At 47.2% G+C, this 19,739-nt stretch overlaps 1 protein-coding gene across 9 annotated transcripts in view; it reads left to right on the top strand.

Annotated features, from left to right (window-relative positions):
* Nucleotides 1-3,114: 3,114 nt before the first annotated feature.
* LOC135902695 (membrane metallo-endopeptidase-like 1) overlaps nt 3,115-19,739 on the top strand; it is a 360,170-nt gene continuing 343,545 nt past the window's right edge. For 5 of the 9 annotated variants that reach the window (XM_065432907.2, XM_065432905.2, XM_065432909.2 and 2 more), the window contains exon 1: nt 3,116-3,486. The gene's annotated coding sequence lies outside the window, so the exon portion shown is untranslated. Of the gene's footprint in view, nt 3,487-19,739 lie in introns of all 9 variants that reach the window. The other 4 variants (XM_065432910.2, XM_065432904.2, XM_065432906.2 and 1 more) reach the window with 2 other exon arrangements.

Below are 19,739 nucleotides of genomic sequence, written 5' to 3'. Positions count from 1 at the left end.
GATTTTCGACGATCGCCGACTGTGTTCGCCGCTTTCGTTGTGCTATAAGCGTAGCCTGTTTTGTGGGCACAGGTTCGCCCAATAAAAGCTAGTTTTGTATTCCACCGTACTGCTTCTTTCTTCGCCGTCACTACCACGTGACAATATCGTAATCCCGGGAAGCATCACTTGTGTCCTAGACAAAGGGCCGACGTATAGCCATGAACCACGTATACCAGCATATGAAGTATTGCCCTTAAATAGACGGAGTTCAAAGAAAGCCACCAGTGAAAACCAGGAGAGATGCCTCTTGGAAGGTTTTGATGCCCATGGTAGAGCTCCGAACAAAGTGCGGTCCGACAAGTCCAGAGAACCTACAAGGACCATCGTAACTTTTTTCAAAGAAAATAACCTCCAGCTTCTTCAGTCTGATATGGAAGGACGTTTCGTGGTCTTCTGAGGAGGTGTGTTTAGCGACAAGGCACAACAAGCTATCGATAAGAACTTTGTCCTAGTGAAAGAAAAGTCAACAAGAGTCAAGAAACAAGCTGTAGGCCTTTGCACAGAACTTCATCTTTCGAGGTTAGTCAAGGCAATAAGTGATTGTAAAGGTGCTTCCTTAACCCTGTTTTTCACAGCAAAATCTCACAAGGAAGAAATTCCGTTCCGTGCCATCGTAAGCGAGAAAGGCTCTTGGCAGCAGATAGTTAGCCAGTTTCTTTTAAAAAACTTGAAATCGTTGCAAGTGAATGATCCTTTCACGACTAAGAGCTCTAGAGATGTAATTCAATTCCTGAAAGGAAACTCCTCTATCGCACACGCCTTTTCTGTAGACGTGGTTGATTTGTGTTACTCAGTGCCTCAACAGGAAATGTGTGCCTCCGTTAGGGATTGCATTGATCGCAACGGCCCAGTAGATTTTCAGAATCTAGTGGGCATATCCGTTGACAATTTTATGGTTTTATTAGAATTTTACTTGAAGTCTACTTTTATTTCTTTTAACGACGAATTGTATGTTCAACGACAAGGGATATGCATCGGGTCCTGCGTCGCTCCTGTGCTGTGTGACATTTTCTTGGCTTCAATTGACCGCGACCTGCACAGTTCCTTTGACGATAGGTTCTACCTTAAGGCTTTTAGATATGTCGATGACTTTTTAATTATTTTAAAAGTAACCATGATTTTACCGTTGACCAATGCATTAGCCAGGTCTTAGATGTCTTTAGACTACATGGAAAGGGCATGCTATTTACACATGAAATCCCTTCCCATGGCACTCTTCAGTTGTTAGATCTGTCTTTTTTTTGACAAAGACCACGTATGTTGGCTGTATAGCCCACGTGCCCAGAAGGAATTGCTACCGTATGATTCGGCACACTCAAAGTTAGTTAAAAGAGGAATAGCCACTCTTGCCGTGAATCTGCTCTCATGAAGTCGTGCCCCCACACGATGCAGACTAGCTTTGATAAGCGATTGGCGAGGCTACACACAGCCGGCTACCCGAGCTCGGTCGTTGGGGCGGTGTCTAAAACATTGCTTCAGAAGGTGAAGGGGAAAAGGCGTGCGCCTAGGCCCCACCAAAACCGAGGCAAACCCGCAGTGGTGCCATACGTCCACAAGCTTTCCCACAACTTGAAGAAAGTCGCTACTAGGTTTGGTGTGCCAGTTGTTTTCTCGGCACCACGCAAGTTGGCTGGACTGTGTCTGCGCATAAGCCGCGTTGACAAGAAGTCAGGATGCCAGAAAAAGCACACTAGACAGTACGTCAAATGTGTGACGGGCGTTATATACGAAATACCGCTAAAATGTGGGAAATCTACTTTGGACAAACGGGGAAATGTGTTAATGACCGGGCCCGGGAGCATGAATTGTCTGTAATAAATAAAGGTAATGCGCATTTACCTGCGCATTGCACGATTTGCCTGGAAGGCTGATGCCAGCCACTGCTGCGTGAGATAAAGATACTTGGCAGGAGTGGTGATACGTTAGCAAGAGAACTTTTGGAGAGAGGCACGAGTGGTATTAGTGACACGTCTGTTTTTCTGTTTGAAAACGAGTTACAACTGTTAAAAACATCACTGGAATCGCTCTAGGCAACACTGATGTACGCATGCGCATTTGTTCATTCTCCCTGTCCTGCTGTAAGAATAAAATCAGTTGAAGTTCAGCGCTCAATGTGTCGTTTCGTACTCTTCCCTCCCAAGTCTTCATTTTCCTTTTTTTGGCGGAACAATGTATTCTTGACTTCAGTTCATTGCATGTGCTCGGCTTACAAGCTCAAAATTTAAAGCATGTGTTGCGAATATCACCTGGCCATTGGTTTCAAGCTCGAAATGCGTATGTATAAATGAGCAAAGGATAAGTGGAAAAAAGGAAGTATCATGGGCCTCACATTGACCATGTTTTTATTGACTGCGATCATCACAATCTGCGAAAAACAAGTGCCATATGGGTCGAGCGACTCGAGGCGAGAGCGCACTCACATGCGCGGAGAAATCATGCGAGTACCTGGTGAACGTGAGGACGCGGAATTCTAGCGCGAAAAGTGTGCCTTCGCGTGCCACGACCACGGAATAACCGCGTGTGCTGAGCAACAAACACGTACACGTGTACCCGCGTCAAGCGTGCAAGACGCGAACGATCACTGCAATGAACTCCTATTTTCGTAGCATCGCTAACACCGCGTGCACTTCGCTTAAATATCTTCTAAAACAGTGCCGAAAAGCACAAGCAAGGTGTACTTATACATCGCACACGCGCGTGTTTTTTGTAGGCTTGAAGTTCGCCCAGCCGATTCTGTGTAACCACGCAGAACGAAGCTCTCGGTCATTTTGCCCGGTCGGAATCTAGGGAAAAGTCCTTCCAGACTCAGTTCGGTTGCTGCATCCGAAGGCGAAGCAGCCAGGCATGATTTCCTTGCAGTCAAACGCGAGCGCGACAATAGGAACATAAAAAAAAACGTAGGGTACCTGCGCTGCCTGCGCTATAACTCAGCCGACCCGCCCGGCGCTTGAAAGGTATATGGCACCCCAAAGTCACGTGGTACGGTAGGGCCAATGAACGCGTCGGCGGCGCGGGGAAAACGAATGCGGTACTCTGAAATTTTTTCCAGTGACTCTAAAGGTGTCTCGATGCCAGCGCCGCCGTTCAGGGTGGTGCCATCCTTTGACCACCCCCACGCCGCCTCTTTCTCGCTGCGACGCCATTTTGGATCACGGTGGGCGGTCATAGTGGTCGCAGTTGATCGGTGCTAACAGCTGAGCTTGCGTTGTTCGAGGCACTCGCTGGTGGTTCAACGTGTTTGACAGTGTTCGACTGCATTACTGACAAGCTTGTCAAGTCCACTGAGCCATCATGACGGGATGTTGTGTGCCAATGTGCTCCGGGTCAACACTTAAAGGCCTGCGTTGCTTTCGCTTCCCCTGGGACTCGGAGCGAAGAAATTAGTGGGAAGCTCAAGTAAAGCGGGATCGGTGGAACGCAACTGACAGCTCATATATCTGCGAGGTGAGTTGCAAAACAGTTAAGTCTTATCGATCCGTATTTCGCTATTAAAGCAAACTTGTGTACGCCGCTGCTGTATAGGCAGCGTATAGGTACGCGCATACGTACGGGCGCGAGCGTGTTTTTCGTTTTGAACTTAGCTTTTCTACGCGAGTAGTGCCCTGATTATAGAGTCGGACGAGGGTGATTTTTATTCGCGGAATATTTAACACTAGCAAAAAATCGTAACGTCGCACACCTGTTTTATATTTTCACAGGAAGCACTGACGTCTCTTTTGCAAAGTTCGCGTCGCTGTTGTTTAGACAGCAGAGTTACTTTTACGTTGAGCGAAAATAGACGAACCAAAGTTAAGTGCTCGTTATTTGTTACTGAAGGCACACACTACTTCGTCTGGAGATTGCGGCTGTTGTGGTGGTGCCACTCGAAACCATTGACTTGCTGGCTTATTTTGTAGTTTGCATGTTTCTTCAGGCTTTGTTTTCATGTTTGTTGCAAATGTAACACCACAGCGCACGTAGCAAGTTTGTCTTGCTCGCTCATTCGGAGATTTTCATCTTTTTTCATGCTTTGCTTTTATGCTTTCCTTTTAAGGTTAAACCCCACTGGACACACCCCACTTATCTGTTCCTCTGTCTTGCTTACTTGTATTGTAGTTTGCGTTTTTTCATAGTCGACTGCACTTGATATCAAATAATTTGCACTGTTTTTTGTATTGTTGCCCTTGCTGTCTGTAAGGGGTGAGGTTGACAAGATAGGTTGCATATTTTTCTGCAACACTAATGAAGCTCAACCTTTAGGGAGCAGTTATCTTCAACAGCCTAGCCCATCATCACCCAATTTTGCAGGCAAAATAGGAATTGCATGCACAGGCATCGTCAAAACTGCAGCTTTTTACTAAACCTCTTCTGGTCGAGTCTTTTTCACAAAGCATAAATTTTGAAAGTCTGTTACTTTTATTTCGGATTTAAAATTGTTAGAAAAGAATTACTGTAGTTATTTACTGACCTCACATTCACCCCTTTTTGTGTCGGTGTACAAGCATGGTTGATAAATGAGTACAGATGGCCATGAAGAAAATAAATACAATGAAAAATATATGCAGAAACGCGCTTCACAAACGGAGGAATCGTAGCAGAACAACCGGTGTGCATGTCCAGAGCGCAAGCGAAGTCTGCATATGAGCGCACGCAAGAACGCTCGGTGGTTGTGCGCCTGTCAGAAAAATGAAACGAGTGGAAAACTTGCAGTAGTGGTTTATCCTACAGCCAATGAGGTGCAATCAGTTTTCGTGGGCCTCGTGAAAGAAAACGCAGGCGCAGTGGCAACGTTGGTATACGCGGCATCGTTTGTATGTACCAGCGCCAGCCTGTAAACAGATGTAATTGCACCTCTGTGGGCAATAAACAGTCGAGGAACTCGCAGTTACACTTTCAAAGATTAAAAAGGAGACAGGTTGTCTTTGCGAGCAAAACAAACGGAAACAGCTCGCGCGACAGAAGCTAAACCAACCGCCGCGTGCGAGCGGCTGTTGTCAAAGGGCAGGAATTGAAAAACCAAAAACCACGTAGAAAAAGAAAAAAGAACAATTTCTTCCACTCGCACGGAGCGGTAGCACCTGCTGGGCAACGGATCTTTAAAATGATAGCCTATTTAAAATGATAGCCAACTGACGGCACACTAATTGTTCAACCTCGACCTAAACCTCGAGGCTCTAAAATTAATTCGTACAATTACGTTTTCAACCTTCGGATGTTAAAATGGCTATGATGAGTAAAAACCCCGCAGGGGCGTCTGCGTAAGCAGGCGTTTGGTGTGTTGCGACACCACGTACCCGAGCACACGAGGGTTGGACCCTCCCGCGTGTAGCCGTGCGCGGCTTAGCCGTGTCCGGGGAAAAGGGGATCCTGGGGGTTGAGCCAATGCCGGGTGTTTGGACCTTTACGGCCCCTCGGCGGCGGCAACACACCCCTTTGGCCTCGGCTTCACGTAGACGGCACCCCCGGACTGACCCACCCGGGGGAAATCGGCAGTCGCCTTTTCCTGTCCTCCCCTCCAATCTTCGTCTTTCTCTCTCGTCTTTTTCATCTTTCCTGTCTTCTCATTACTTCTCCTCACTTCCTAGTTTCCCGGCGGCAAGGGTTAACCTTGTGTAGCTAGCCAGCCTTGGTTATGCTGTATTTGGTTATAGCAGCGATGTACGGCTGGCGTTGGCAGGGTTTCTATAGCAGGAGCTCCTGTCACGTCCCCCTGTTGGACTCCATGGTGGGTGGTCGGCATCGCGGCCGAAAACCCAATTGTACTTATGGAAAACGCTTTTCCTAAACTCCCTGATCGCCCTCAGAAACGAGGGCGCACCGAAGAGGTCTTTCAGTTTTTCGGACGCGAAGTCCACAATTTTCCACGTTTTCATGTCATCCACTCAGAAAAACCAGCTAAACAAGTACGAACAATCTCCCCTTTCCTTGTCTCTAAGTCTCTTACCGAAGTTTTTGGCCCAGGATATAAGGTGTCGAGGATGGCTAGCGGTGACCTCCTCTTGGAGCTCCGCGACCAGAAGCAATTTGAGAAGCTGCCACAGCTAGTATCATTTGGGGAGACCCAAGTAGTAGTAGCCCCGCACCGCACGATGAATACCTCCCGCGGCGTTGTCTCCGACGATGATTTGCTAGAGCTCACTGAGGCTGAACTGTTGGAGGGCTTCAGTGAACAAAATGTCATAAACGTCAAAAGAATCAAGATGAGGCGAGACGGTAAAGAAATTGCGACCAAACACATAATACTCACCTTCAATTCAAGTGTCCTGCCCGAGTCAATCGAGGCCGGGTACATCAAGCTTCGTGTAAGACCGTACGTGCCAAATCCCTTGAGATGTTTCAAATGCCAGCGTTTCGGCCACAGCTCGCAGAGCTGCCGAGGTCGCCAAACATGTGCGAAGTGTAGTGCCCTTGAACACGCCACTGAAGCATGTAATAACTCTCTCCACTGTGTAAACTGTGACGGGGATCACGCCGCGTACTCGCGGTCGTGCCCCTCCTGGAAGAAGGAAAAAGAAATAGTAACTATAAAAGTAAAAGAGAATGTATCGTTCAAGGAGGCACGAAGGCGGGTAGCATACCTGCCAAAGAAAACCTTTGCCGATGTGGCGCGTCAGGGGGCAGCGTCACAACGGCCTCCGGCGGCTGTCCGACCCACAAGCAGTGAGTCGGCAGTTACGCCATTTGCCCCCGCGGCGGTTGCAGCTAGCGCTGCTCCGTCAACCGAGGAGAAGGGACCGTCGACCCCGAAGGTGGGCGCAGCCGAGGCTGCCTCAACCTCCCAGGTCCCTTCCAGCGCTGGCAACGGCCGGCGCAGCCAAATCTCCCAGGGAGCCCCATCGACCTCTGGGCTGGTGGGCGCAGGGGTCTTGCCCTCCAAGGCGGGACCCTCTCGGGAAACTTCTCGCTCGCAAGAACAGGTGTCCGGCGCCTCACAAGAGGCAATGGACACTACACCTATCCTCCAGGGGCGCCAAGCGCCTAAGGAGCGGCGAGGTTCACTCGAACGCTTCAAAAAGACCAAAACCCCGGTTACAGGGCCTCGAAAGGGCTCTGTAATCTAAGACATCCCTTCCCTTTTCGTAAACACAGCACCAATTTATTTTAAAATATGGATACACAAATCATTCAATGGAACGTCAGAGGTCTACTTAGGAATCTTGATGATGTTCAAGAACTCATCCATAAACACTATCCAAAAGTGCTGTGTTTACAGGAGACACACTTAAAATCTACACACGCAAACTTTCTCCGAAAGCACGTTACGTTTCGCAAAGACCGCGAGGATGCTGTCGCAGCATCTGGCGGTGTAGCTATTATTGCTGACAAAAGTGTAGCATGTCAGCATCTAAAGCTCAAAACGGCCCTTGAGGCCGTGCCCGTTCGAGCCGTACTTTTAAATAAACTCATTACAATCTGTTCTCTGTATATACCACCACATCATCACCTTCACAGACGCGACTTAGTCATTAATAGATGAGCTCCCGGACCCTTCTTTTATTCTTGGTGATCTTAATGCACACAGTACTTTGTGGGGCGATTCACGCTGTGATGCGCGAGGTCGCATCATTGAACAGGTGCTTTTTTCCTCTGGAACATGTCTCTTGAACACGAAGGAGCCCACATATTTTAACCTGTCCAACAAGTCATACTCTGCCATAGATCTTAGCATTTTATCGCCGACGCTTTTATCCTATTTTAAATGGAATCTGCTTAACAACCCGTATGGGAGTGACCATTTCCCAATAATCCTAACCGCACCGAAACAAGATAAACTTCCCCCGCTGGTCCCTCGGTGGAAGATTGACTCAGCCGATTGGGAACGGTACTGAACTCTTACTTACATGACGTGGACTGAGATGTCTGGTATAACCAAAGATGATGCTGTTGCATATTTTACAGCTTTTATACTGGATGCCGCCTGTAAATGTATTGCACAAACGAGCGGCATGGGTTCCAAACGGCGTGTTCCCTGGTGGAACGATGCATGCAGGCAAGCACGGAAAAACCAGAACAAAGCGTGGGCGATATTTCGCGATTCTCCATCTGCTGAAAACCTGGAAAACTTTAAACATGTCAAATCCCAGGCAAGGAGAACGCGCCGACAAGCAAGACGAGAGAGTTGGACGAAGTTCATATCAAGCATCAACTCGTACACAGATGGGACAAAAGTATGGAATAGAGTGAAGAAAGTTAATGGGCAACAAACGTATTCCTTACCTCTAGTAAATAGCCACGGAGAAAGTCTTGAAGACCAAGCCAACTTTCTCGGTGCACATTTTGAATACATATCGAGCTCTTCACACTACTCCGAAACCTTCCTAAAATACAAAACACAAATAGAACAGCAAAAATTAGAAAGAAAATCAGCTAAAAGTGCTGCGTACAACGATCCATTCTGTATAGCAGAACTGCAGGCAGCACTAAACTGTTGTAATACATCCGCCCCAGGTTCAGACTGCGTAATATATGAGATGTTAAAACAACCACCATCCGAACCACAGAAAACCCTCCTTTACCTATACAACGTTATTTGGTCTTCCGGCGAGATCCCCTCTGTTTGGAAGGAGGCTATTGTAATTCCAATCCTAAAACACGGAAAGGATCCTTCCTCGGTATCGAGCTACAGGCCTATAGCATTAACAAGTTGCCTCTGCAAAGTATTCGAAAAAATGATTAACTGTCGCCTACTGCACTTCCTAGAATCAAACAAATTGCTGGACCCATACCAGTGCGGGTTTCGGGAGGGTCGATCCACTACTGACCATCTCATACGTATCGAGGCACGTATCCGTGAAGCTTTTGTCCATAAGCAGTTTTTCTTATCAGTATTCTTAGATATGGAGAAAGCCTATGATACAACGTGGCGGTTTGGGATTTTGAGAGACCTCTCACAGTTAGGTGTACACGGAAATATGTTCAATGTTATCGAAAGTTATCTGTCGAATCGGACATTCCGTGTTCGAGTGGGCACTGTTCTGTCACAGAAATTTGTACAGGAAACTGGAGTGCCGCAGGGCGGGGTGCTCAGCTGCACGCTCTTTATAGTAAAAATGAATTCCCTTCGTCTACACATACACATAACATCTTCTATTCAACGTATGTTGACGATGTGCAGATAGGTTTTCAATCAAGTTCTCTTGCTATCTGTGAGCGACAGATCCAGCTTTGTCTTAACAGGGTCTCCAAATGGGCTGATGTGAACGGGTTCAGACTGAACCCACAAAAAAGCACCTGTGTCATTTTCTCTAGAAAAAGAGGCCTGCACCCTGATCCTGAAATTGTGTTGCATGGTGAGTGTCTGCCCGTAAACAGGGAACATAAATTCTTAGGCATAATTTTAGACGCGAAACTAACCTTTGTACAGCACATAAAATATCTTAAAGACAAGTGCATGAAAATAATGAATATCTTAAAGGTGCTCTCACGCACAACCTGGGGCAGTGATAGAAAATGCCTCTTGAACTTGTACAAAAGCCTCATACGCACACGACTAGACTATGGAGCCATAGTTTACCAGTCGGCTACTCCAACTGCTCTAAAGATGCTTGACCCTGTTCACCACTTAGGAATTCGCCTGTCCACAGGCGCCTTTAGAACAAGGCCAGTGGAAAGCCTGTACGTTCCCCGCAGGGGCGTCTGCGTAAGCAGGCGTTTGGTGTGTTGCGACACCACGTACCCGAGCACACGAGGGTTGGCCCCTCCCGCTTGTAGCCGTGCGCGGCTTAGCCGTGTCTGGGGAAAAGGGGATCCTGGGGGTTGAGCCGAAGCTGGGTGTTTGGACCTTTTAGGCCCCCCGGCGGAGGCAACACACCCCTTTGGCCTCTGCTTCACATAGACGGCACCCCCGGACTGACCCACCCGGAGGAAATCGGCAGTCGCCTTTTCCTGTCTCTCCCTCCTTCAATCTTCGTCTTTATCTCTCACTTTTTGACATTTCCTGTCTCCTTTTCTCTTCTGTTTACTTCCTTTCTCCTGGCGGCGAGGGTTAACCCTGTGTGGCTATCCAACCTTGGGTACACCATATTCGGTTATAGTGACGGCGTACGACTGGCGTCGTGCAGTCTTGTATGCAAGCTCTGCCGCGTCCCCTCGTTGGGCTCCGTGGTGGGTGGTCGGCGCTGTTGCCGAATGTATATATTTCTTCATGGAAACTTCTTTCCCTTCCCTTGTTGATCGCCCTCAGAAACGAGGGCGCACCGAAGATGTCTTCAAGTTTTTTGGACGCCAAACCCAGAATTTTCCCCGCTTCCACGTTGTTCATTCTGAAAAGCCAAACAAAGCCGTGCGAAACATTTCACCATTCCTTGTTTCAAAGTCCCTGACTGATGTTTTTGGTCCACGTTATAAGGTATCGAGGATGACAAGCGGCGATCTTCTCTTGGAGCTCCGCGATTTAAAACAATATGAGAAACTATCGCAACTGGTGTCATTTGGGGAGACTCCCATAACAGTAACCCCGCACCGTACAATGAACACCACCCGTGGTGTTGTGTCAGATGATGATTTGATTGACCGGACTGAGGCGGAGCTCCTGGAGGGCTTCAGCGAACAAAATGTGATCAACGTCAGAAGAATTAGGATGAGGCGGGACGGTAAAGAGATTCAGACGAAGCACCTTATAATTACTTTTGGATCAAGTATCTTGCCCGAGTCAATTGAGGCCGGGTACATCAAGCTCCGTGTTAGGCCGTACGTGCCAAACCCACTCCGTTGTTTCAAATGCCAGCGCTTCGGCCACAGCTCGCAGAGCTGCCGAGGCCGCCAGACTTGTGCTAAATGTAGTGCCCAAGAACACACCTCTGAATCTTGTGAGAACGCTTTCCACTGTGTAAACTGTGAAGGGATCACGCCGCGTACTCGCGGTCGTGCCCCTCATGGAAGAAGGAAAAAGAAATTGTAACGATCAAAGTAAAAGAGAATATATCCTTCAAAGAGGCACGCAGGCGGGTTTCATACCTGCCCAAGAAAAGTTTTGCCGATGTGACGCGTCAGGGGCCAGCGACACAACGGCCACCGGCGGCTGTCCGACCCACAACCAGCGAGTCGGCAGTCACGCCATCTGCCCCCGCGGCGGTTGCAGCTAGCCCTGCTCCGTCAACCCACCAGACGGGGCCACCGACCCCGAAGGTGGGCGCAGCCGAGGCTGCCCCAACCTCCGCGGCCCCTTCCAGCGCTGGCAACAGCTAGCGCAGCCAAATCCCCCACGGAGCCCCATCGACCTCCGGGCTGGTGGGTGCAGGGGTCTTGCCCTCCAAGGCAGGGCCCTCGCTGGTAAATTCTCGCTCGCAAGAGCACGTGTCCGGCGCCTCACAAGAGGCAATGGACACTACAACTATCCTCAAGGCGCACCCAGCGCCTAAGGAGCGGCGAGGCTCCCTCGAACGCTTCAGAAAGAGCAGAACGCCCGTTACAGGGCCTCGAAAGAGCTCTGTAACTTAAGGCATCACCTCCGTTTCCATACACACAGCACTTATTTACCTTCAAAATGGCGATACAAATTATTCAATGGAACGTCAGAGGTCTTTTTAGGAACCTTGATGACGTGCAAGAGCTTATACAAAAACACAATCCAAAAGTGCTGTGTCTACAGGAAACACATATAAACCCACAACGCACAAACTTTCGCCGACAGTATGTCAAGTTCCGCAAAGATCGCGATGATGCTGTCGTATCATCAGGCGGTGTTGCCATTTGTATTCATAAAAGTATTTCCTGTCAGCGTTTACAGCTACAAACCCCCCTTGAGGCAGTGGCGGTTCGAGCTGTTTTCTTAATCAAACTCATCACCATTAGCTCTCTTTACGTGCCCCCACACTACAAGTTAACGAAACACGAATTCCAATCCCTTATAGATCAATTGCCAGAACCTTATGTTCTTCTTGGCGATTTCAATGCGCACAGCTCCCTGTGGGGCGACTCTCGTATAGACGCGCGAGGACGTCTTGTTGAGCAGTTCCTTTTTTCTTCAGGTGCGTGCTTGCTGAATAAGAAGAAACCCACTTATTACTGTCTTGCAAACAATACCTTTTCTTCAATTGATCTGAGCATAGTTTCCCCGTCTATACTGCCCGAACTCGAATGGGAAGTTACAAATAATCCCTACGGAAGCGACCACTTCCCCATACTATTAAGAACACTTAAAGAAAATGAATATCTACCACAGGCTCCTAGGTGGAAGATTGACACAGCAGACTGGGAGGAATTCCGAAATTTAACTAGTATATCATGGGATGACATGTGTTCTTTAGAAATCGATGCTGCTGTGGAATACTTCACAGCCTTCATAATGGATGCCGCATGTAAATGCATACGTGAAGTAAGTGGCTCGGCATGCAAACGGCATGTCCCGTGGTGGAACGATGAATGTAGAGTCGCACGTAGGAATCAAAACAAGGCGCGGGGGTTGCTACGTGCTTAGCCCACTGCAGAGAATCTTGTTAACTTCAAGAAAGTTAAGTCTCAAGGCAGGAGAACCCGCCGACAGGCCAGAAGAGAGAGTTGGCAAAAGTTTTTATCGAACATCAACTCGTTTACAGATGAGGCGAAAGTCTGGAACCGCGTAAATAGAATTAGAGGCAGAAGAACATATTCACTCCCTCTGGTAAACACACAGGGTGATACGCTGCAACATCAGGCAGACTCACTTGGCGAACACTTTGAGAGTGTGTCAAGTTCAAAACATTATTCGAAATCCTTCCTAAAGTATAAACAAATAGAAGAATGTAAGCCACTCAAAAGAAAATGTCTACAGAATGAATCGTACAACTGCCCTTTCAGTATTGCCGAGTACAGAGCTGCCTTGAGCTCATGCAACAGCTCTGCACCGGGACCAGACAGAATCATGTATGAAATGATCAAAAACCTACCCAGTGATACCCAAGCTACACTACTCACACTTTTCAACACCATTTGGGCTGCAGGATACCTCCCAACTGCATGGAAAGAAGCCATTGTGGTTCCTGTTTTAAAACAAGGCAAAGATCCGTCCTTAGTGGCAAGTTACCGCCCGATCGCCCTCACGAGTTGCCTTTGTAAGGTATTTGAAAAAATGATTAATCGGCGACTCATCCATTTCCTTGAAATGAGCAAAATGCTTGATCCGTATCAGTGCGGCTTCCGAGAAGGGCGTCCACAACAGATCATCTCGTACGTGTTGAAGGAAATATCCGGGACGCATTTATACATAAACAGTTCTTCCTATCGATATTTCTCGATACGGAAAAGGCGTATGACACGACGTGGCGTTACGGAATCTTAAGAGACCTGTCAGAAATGGGCATCCACGGTAATATGCTTAATATAATAAAAAGCTATTTGTCAAATCGTACCTTCCGGGTAAAAGTCGGCAATGCACTCTCACGGCCTTTTACGCAAGAAACGGGTGTACCCCAAGGAGGCGTTCTCAGCTGCACGCTCTTTATCGTGAAGATGAACACGCTTCGTGCTTCATTACCACCCGCCATCTTTTACTCTGTCTACGTGGATGACATTCAAATAGCTTTCAAATCCTGTAACCTCGCAGTCTGCGAGAGACAGGTACAGCATGGTTTGAACAAGGTGTCAGGGTGGGCAGAGAAAAATGGATTCAAAATCAATCCTCACAAGAGCTCTTGCGTTTTGTATACAAGGAAGAGAGGCCTGGTTCCAGATCCCTGCTTAGAAGTATGTGGACAACAGATACCTGTAAACAAAGAACACAAATTTCTAGGTGTCATACTTGACTACAGACTCACTTTCGTCCCCCACATTAAACATATTAAGGAAAAATGTCTCAAAACAATGAACATGATGAAACTTCTATCCCAGACTACGTGGGGTAGTGACAGGAAGTGTTTATTGAAACTCTATAAAAGCCTCATTCGATCACGATTAGACTATGGTGCTGTGATTTATCACTGTGCCGCCCCGAGCGCACTAAAGATGCTAGACCCTGTCCACCATCTAGGAATCCGACTGGCCACAGGCGCTTTCAGAACAAGTCCCATACAAAGTTTATATGCAGAATCAAATGAGTGGTCACTTCATCTTCAGAGAACATACATCAGCCAAACATATTTTCTGAAAGTCCACTCAAATCCTCAACATCCCTGTTTTAATACCATTAATGACATGACATATGCTACACTTTTTCGCAATCGTCCTTCAGTAAGACAGCCTTTCTCGCTGCGTGTGAGGGAGCTTAGTGAAGAAATGCACGTTCCACTCCTCGAGCTTCCCCTAATGCATCCAGCCAAGCTACTGCCTCCGTGGGAGTGGCAGCTCATACAATGTGATATATCTTTCATGCAAGTTACAAAACACGCTCCAGAGATTGAAATCCTAATGCATTTCCGGGAACTCCAGCACAAATACTCCTGCACGGAGTTCTACACAGATGCATCGAAGTCACACGACGGGGTGTCCTATGCAGCCGTCGGTCCATCCTTCTCGGAATCCGACGTACTGCATCCGGAAACTAGTATCTTTACTGCTGAGGCCTACGCACTGCTGTCGGCCGTAAAGCATATAAATAAATCACAACTCCAGAAATCAGTTATATATACGGACTCCCTCAGTGTTGTGAAGGCCTTGATGTCATTTTCTAAGCACAAAAACCCAGTCATCAACGAACTCTATTCCTTCCTATGTAAAACGTATATATGTAGCCAGCATGTCATCATATGCTGGGTGCCCGGTCATAGGGCCATCGAAGGCAATGTTCTGGCGGACCAGATGGCCACATCAATTGCATCGTATTCTGTAAATCCTACCGCAGCAGTCCCTGTCACAGATCTGAGGCCCTACTTGCGCAGAAAACTGCGGAACTACTGGCAACGCTCGTGGGACATGGAAACAAACAATAAACTACGTGTAATGAAGCCACAATTAGGTTTCTGGCCTCCCGTAACAAAATCCCGCCGGACAGATGTCCTATTCTGCCTTCTAAGAATAGGACACACTTTCGGCACACATAACTTTTTACTCACGGGAAACGAGCCTCCAACCTGTGGTAGATGCGGGGAGAGGCTGACCGTCCTCCACGTCCTACTGGAGTGTCGGAAAGCCGAATCCGAACGAAAGAAACATTTTCCCGTAGCATACCGCCAGCACATCCCCCTTCATCCAGTAATGTTACTAGGCCCAGAACCGCTGTTTGACTCCAGCGCAGTCCTGGGCTTCCTGAAAGATGTTGTATTACATGTTATTAACCCCACACACTCGTAGCGTCTCCTCTGTTTAGAGGAGTCCGCTGTGATATCTGTTTCATATAGCACATGCCTCTAGGCCCTTGCGTTTCAAGGGCTCTGGCGAGGCAGTAGTGCTCTTAGACAATTTTAGTCTCTCGCATATTTTATATAATGCATCATTCTTTTTAATGTATTTTATTGATCATAGTACATGTCTTTAATCATTGCCATAATTTTATTACGGGTAATTTTTATGCAATTTACACAAACTCTTTTAGGCCCCTCTACAGCCAAGTCACATTAAATTCACAGAGCCCATCAGACCACGACATATTCATTACCACTAGCATGGCGCTCTTTGGCCATACCTGGCCCTTGCGCCATTAAACCTCAAACATCATCATCATCATCATCATCAGCCTGTACGTTGAATCGGATGAGTGGTCACTGCATCTGCAGAGAACATATTCGTCTTTCATGTATTTTCTTAGAGTGAACGAAAACAGTCAGCATCCCGCGCATTACACCGTAAACGATTTGTCCAGTTGCCAACTTTTCCGTAACCGGCCCAGAGTGGCACAGCCTTTCTCCATGCGTGTTAGAGACATGGCTGAAGAAACAAGGGTTCCACTGATTGAATACCACCTTATGTCCCCTGCTATACGGCCCCCGCCCTGGCAGTGGCAACCAATAGACTGTGATACATCTTTCGTAGCTGTCACAAAGCACGCGCCTGTCGCGCATATACGAATGTACTTCCTCGAATTGCAGCACAAATACTTCTCTCCTGAATTCTTTACAGACGCATCGAAGTGTAATTTTGGCGTATCTTACGCAGCGGTCGGTCCATCTTTTTCAGGTGCCGGTGTTCTGCACCCTAACACAAGTATTTTCACAGCAGAGGCCTACGCCATATTGGCTGCCGTTAAACACGTTAATGAATCTAATATCCGAAAGGCAGTTATATACACAGACTCTTTGAGTGTTGTAAATGCTTTGAAAACGGTCAGGAAATATAAAAACCCTGTAATTCTATCTCTTTACTCAGCCTTATGCACAACCTATCGGTCCAAACAGCATATCGTCGTATGCTGGGTGCCGGGGCACCGAGAGATAGAGGGAAACGTGTTGGCTGACGAGCTAGCCACATCCGTCAACGCAAACGCTTCCAACACTTGCACGACTGTCCCTGTAATGGACCTCAAGCCCTCAATAAGAACGAAGCTAAGGACTTTCTGGCAGCGCTTGTGGGATAAAGAGACAGAAAATAAATTACATGTTATCAAGCCGTATCTAGGCAACTGGACGCCGGTATCAAAGAATCGTTACACAGAAGTAACACTTTGCATACTCAGGATAGGACACACATACAGCACACACGCATACCTCTTGTCCGGTGGCGATCCACCCACGTGTGATAAATGTAGTGAGCCACTAACCGTGCTTCACATCCTGCTGCAATGTACTCAATTAGACGCTAATAGGAAAAAGCATTTTCCATTACCACATCGGCAGCTAATTCCATTCCATCCTCAAATGATTATAGGTATAGAACCTCTCTTTAAACATGAATGCCTGTTTCGATTTTTAAAAGATGTACATAGTTTTCATATTATAGCCCCAGGAAATCCGTAGCACAGCCTCTAACAGAGGTTCCTGCTGCGGTAGGTGCAATAAAGAAAGCACCGGCCTCTCAGCCTTTGAGCTCAAAGGCCCCTGGAGGCATAAGTGCTAGTTACATATTCTTGCATTTTAACTCCATGTCCACTATCATAATTTTATGCGTTATACTATTTTACGCTTCCATGACACTGATTGATTTTAGGCCACTTTACAGCCATGTTACATCCCACCATCGCCACTCACAAATCAGCGCTTAGCACAACATTATCAGTCATGGCGCTCTTTGGCCATACCTGGCCCTTGCGCCACTAAACAACACACATCCATCCACCCATGATGAGTAAAAAGATGCGCATTGCCATATTGATAAAAAGATTGTTCAAATCAAAGCACTCGAAGCGCGCCGAGAGCATGAACGGCGCCGTTCCGAACGCTAGCGCAGCCGATCCCCTGTGCTTCAATGTGGCGGCGCCGTTGAGGTGTTCTCCAACCTGAACGGCGGCGCTGGCATCGAGACACTCCACAGAATGGAGGCGCCCTATTAGCAGCGCAACACTCGCGCCATCTCTCGGACTGCACTTCTACCACTCCGACCGCTGCGGGCGCCAGGCCACGCGGCGAAGCCGCACTGCAGGAGACGGGAGCTTTGCGGGAAAACAAGATATCAGTAGACGCGCGAGAGTCGCGCATCCCCACACTACACTCAAAAAAATAAATTTCCGCATTGTACGGCAAATCTGCTGGTAATGTGTGACGAAATGTTTTTCCATAAAGAAAGAACAGTCATTTCCATAGACTGGACAGCTGTAGAATAGAAACCGTAATACAAAATATTAGCACCTGCCAAGGGCCGGGGCCCTTGTCAGGTGGTCTGTCGCCTTTAGCCTCGGCCCCCTCTTGTACTGTGTCTGAGGAAACAAAGAAAGAAAGAAAGCAGGAGTGCTTTCGTATCTAGAAAACTGACGAGTCTATATGCTGAATCTGTACTATAACCATTGAAGTACAAGTGCTTCTCGTATTCAGAAAACGGAATACACTGTATGCTGAAGCTGAACCATAACCATTAAAATACAGGTGCCTCCCGTATTCAGAAAACGAAGGACTCTGTATGATGAATCTTTACTATATTAGTTAATGTACAGAGGCTTCCCGTATTTCGCCTTACAGGGCATATTCATTCTTTGGAGAACCTACCATTGGGGACGAAATTGCCGGGGATGCACGAGCGTCGACCGAATTTTATTGGTGCGCTATCGGATGGGATCAGCCACGCTAACATCTGCGTTCGGCATGTGCATACGTGACCCACTGTTTCCAGTGGTCTTGAACGCAGAGATGCAAGTTGGTCGACGCTAGCACTTCCAGGGCACTTTTGTCCACCATAGTACATATCCTTTAACGCAAATATCATGAAGGCAGCTATATCCGAAGCAGCAGGTCACCATGCAGAAGATTGTCTTACCAACACACTGTCATAGCTGAAAAGATAAAACACTTTGCACTTTGTTTTATGAATGCATTGCATAGTACAGTCGCGGACAGAATAAAATAGACCACGGGATCTCCGAAAACGTTCAATTCCCGAGCAGCCTGTAGCAGTAACCAGTAAAACTACCCACGACAACGTTGTTAGCATATTCTAGTCGAGGTCCAAAATGCAAATACCAGATTGCGTTGTGAGGTTGCGGAGATATTCAGCTTTTTCTTAGATTTCATGGTCCATAATATTCTGTCCACGACTGTACATATGAGAAAAGGTGCTACATTTCAGTTCTCAATTTCTTTACATCACAGAAGCAGCTTTATTTTCTTCAATCACTTGTCTTGCACTTTTTGCTCGTGAAAGGTGTTCTTGACCACAAGCGCCTTGCAAACGATAAACTTGCTGCTGTGGACCCTAGTTGTCCCGACTGCACTGAAACCTTTTGCTCAATGGCTCACATGCTCTGGCGATGTCCCGCGTTACCTAACGACTTCCTCTCCAGCGAAGCCGGATGGGAGGAGGCCATGAGAAGCACGGTACTCCGTAAGCAAGCCCAGGCTATCCAGAGGGCCCAGGAAAGAGCGGAGCGTCACGGCGTTCTGTCCTTTACGTGGGCGCGGCCAGCGGCTACAATGGCCTCCCGTTAGGAGGTCCTGACAGTAGCTCCTCAGGATTAATTAAAGTTCGTTGTCTGTCTGTCTGTCTGTCTGTCTGTCTGTTAGGAGAAACAAATAGCATTCGTGAGTTTCCCTTCCTAAAGAAAGCGCCACAAAACAATAATTGCAGAATACAATGCAATAGTAACTTCTGAACGAAACAATTTCTGTGTTAGGAAAACATGTACGTAGACCAACATTGTTGCAATAAGGGATTATGCTGTAGCCGACATTTGAACAAAGGTGGTTGTCATCAGAGTAGCAAGCTTTTTCTTTCGTAGCGTGTTTTTTGTGCATAGATCACTGGCCCCTACTTTCATTGGGGGAGTAGAACTTCTGCATAATGTAGGTCAAGAGAAGCCAGTGTTAAAATAAAGGCAGGAAGGGTGTGCTGAGCAGTCTAATCGTGATGGAGTGGGTAGAGGCACTTCTTGGAAAGAGTAGGGGTGACCAAAACAGAAAACGATGAACACATGTCAGCAATCATTATTCCGGTAGACTTATTCTTCCCAGAAGTCAAAATAGGAATTAAGATAAACGGTTTGCCCATTTGAAAAAAAGGCAATAAAGAATTAAGCAAAATGAATTTTGTATGAGGATGCATATTAAAATCAGTGTAAATCGTAAATGAAGGCAGAATATTAATACACATTTTGTTAAGAGCCGATGAAGAAAAAATATATTGACCAAATATTAAAAATTAAGGAGATCAAAATTAAACTGGGTATGACCATAAAACAGTAAGGAGCAGCCTGCGAAAGAAAATGGGATGGGCAATATGATAACCTG

The sequence above is a fragment of the Dermacentor albipictus genome, chromosome 2 (assembly GCF_038994185.2).
Source record: "Dermacentor albipictus isolate Rhodes 1998 colony chromosome 2, USDA_Dalb.pri_finalv2, whole genome shotgun sequence".
Taxonomy (NCBI): domain Eukaryota; kingdom Metazoa; phylum Arthropoda; class Arachnida; order Ixodida; family Ixodidae; genus Dermacentor; species Dermacentor albipictus.
This window is presented reverse-complemented; position numbering and strand designations above follow the sequence as displayed.